The sequence below is a fragment of the Contarinia nasturtii genome, unplaced genomic scaffold (genome assembly GCF_009176525.2).
Source record: "Contarinia nasturtii isolate CC-2019 unplaced genomic scaffold, AAFC_CNas_1.1 Cnas_scaffold_187, whole genome shotgun sequence".
In the NCBI taxonomy this organism is placed as follows: domain Eukaryota; kingdom Metazoa; phylum Arthropoda; class Insecta; order Diptera; family Cecidomyiidae; genus Contarinia; species Contarinia nasturtii.
Window position 1 is genome coordinate 8135426 of NW_022197544.1, and position 441 is coordinate 8135866.

A 441-nucleotide genomic window follows, 5' to 3' on the forward strand; every position below is an offset into this window, starting at 1 on the left:
CAACAGGTAAAAATACGTGGTTTCCGAATTGAGCCCGGCGAAATTGAGGCTCATTTAGTGGAACATTCTTCGGTGCGCGAAGCGGTTGTACAACCATTGAAATACGGGCACGACAGTGATACCCGTCTGGTAGCCTACGTAGTGGCCGATTCAGATGCATCACTTGCTAACAATCTACGCACATATCTGGAATCTCTATTGCCTGATTATATGGTGCCGGCAGCTTATGTATGTCTATCATCTTTACCACTCACACCAAATGGCAAATTAGACCGACATGCACTTCCAGCACCGGATGATGAAGCATTTGCTCATCAACAATATGAAGAACCGCAAGGTGAAATGGAAAAAAAGCTGGCCGCAATCTGGAGTGAATTGTTGGGTATTGATCGCATTAGTCGGCATGATAACTTTTTTGCGTTGGGCGGTCATTCAATGTTG